The sequence below is a fragment of the Limulus polyphemus genome, unplaced genomic scaffold (assembly GCF_000517525.1).
Source record: "Limulus polyphemus unplaced genomic scaffold, Limulus_polyphemus-2.1.2 Scaffold163, whole genome shotgun sequence".
Classification (NCBI taxonomy): domain Eukaryota; kingdom Metazoa; phylum Arthropoda; class Merostomata; order Xiphosura; family Limulidae; genus Limulus; species Limulus polyphemus.
Window position 1 is genome coordinate 408,443 of NW_013665773.1, and position 2,007 is coordinate 410,449.

Below are 2,007 nucleotides of genomic sequence, written 5' to 3' on the forward strand. Positions count from 1 at the left end.
GACGGTCAATCACACTATTCGTTGGTAAAAGAGTAGCCCAAGAGTTGGCGGTGGGTGGTGATGACTAGCTGCCTTCCCTCTAGTCTTACACTGCTAAATTACGGACGACTATCGCAGATAGCCCTCGTGTAGCTTTGCGCGAAATTCGTAACAAACCAAACCTATAAAGGTAAAAAGAACGAACAGCTGAATTTGTTTTACAATTTTGATCGTAAAGCTACACAAGGTCTATGTGGCCATAGCCGTTCCTAGTTTTTAACTGATAGACTAGAGAGAAGGCAGCAAGTCGAGAGGATCTGTCACCAATATATTGGCTACTCGTGTCTGACCGAATAGCGCAAACCTGGCTATCACTTTTACTCTTACAGCGCATTCGTGAGCTCAAATTGTAAAGCACGTTCATGCAGCAACGGGCCACGAACCATGAATCATCAGATACACAGTCCAAGCATACTACTCACTAGAGTAACACCAGACTATACCTCCAAACTTCGGAGCACAATCTCCAGTATGTTTTTTCGAGCCCAAAATATGAATAAACAGTATTTCAATTATCTAGTTTCCAGATAGTAGCTACCGCCCTCTAAGGCCTCTTTCTTCTTCAATATCTGAGTTCATTAATACAGTTTGGACCATAGCAGAAAAGCAAAAACTAATGCAATTTCAAAGCAGTCATAAGACTGGAAATAGGTAGCAAAATTATTTTAGTAGAGAATCAGTACGTATTATCTTGCAATGTTGCCTAAAGTGACTACGCTTAAGTAGTTACGTTGCCACAACACTCCAAAATTGAAATTATGCTCTAAACAAATGACATTCTCTCTCTCTCGCAGCTGTACCTTAATTGACTTTGGTATCAGGTAAAAATTCTCGTGATTTTCGACAGTGAACTTGTAACGAATGTTTGTTTTAAATATCGGGAAGAAATGCATAAAATGAATATTTTAGAAAAATCGTTAAAAAATCGAAGAAGATATTTTATTTATAGACAAAACTGGTTAGCACAAGAAAAGCTGTTCAGTTTTCTACCCAGGGCGTCAAATAACCATAAATTATTTTTAAAGAACATAGATGATTATCATACCCAAATTGCTTTCAATAGAGCACTTTTTCTCGACCTAACTGGCAAGACTGCGGGCTTTTAACTCTGAAAACCACTCGCTTGTGTGTATTTTGAGCCTAAATATCATTAAGAGATATTTTAATAAAATATATAATTCCTAATGCTTAGAATAATAATAATATAACTCAAATACAGAATAAAGAAGAGTGTCAAGGAGAAACGTTGCGTTACACATGCGGACTAACACAGTAAGAGAACCGAATCACCACCAATTATTGTATTATAAGAATGAAATGCATTAACTATGGTGTTATTGGTATAACCAGAAGTGCCACTGATAATAATGTAATTATCTATTATGGTAAATAAATGAGCTAATTATATTATACAAATTATCTATTATGGTAAATAAATGTGCTAATTATATTATACAAATTATCTATTATGTAAATAAATGAGCTAATTATATTATACAAATTATCTATTATGGTAAATAAATGAGCTAATTATATTATACAAATTATCTATTATGGTAAATAAATAAGCTAATTATATTATACAAATTATCTGTTATGGTAAATAAATGTGCTAATTATATTATAAAGATTATATATTATGTTAGTTATTTCCAAATATATAGTGTTGATCTAGAACTACCCCAATGATACGGTAGTCGTGAACTACATCACTTCCAGACATTACTATTTAGCTATAATACGGGAACTGTGAACAATCCCCTGCTCTTAATTACTCTTCAGCCATGACATGGTAGTCATGAAATATCTCTACCACTCCCTGACATCATTCTTTAGTCATAATACCGTACTCATGAAATATCTCACTTTCTGATATCATTCTTTAGCCATGATACCGTACTCATGAAATATCTCACTTTCTGATATCATTCTTTAGCCATGATACCGTACTCATGAAATATCTCACTT

The 2,007-nt window shown here is 33.9% G+C and overlaps 1 pseudogene; it reads left to right on the top strand.

The window, feature by feature from the left end:
- LOC106477157 overlaps positions 1–2,007 on the top strand; it is a 117,050-nt pseudogene that overhangs the window by 105,821 nt on the left and 9,222 nt on the right.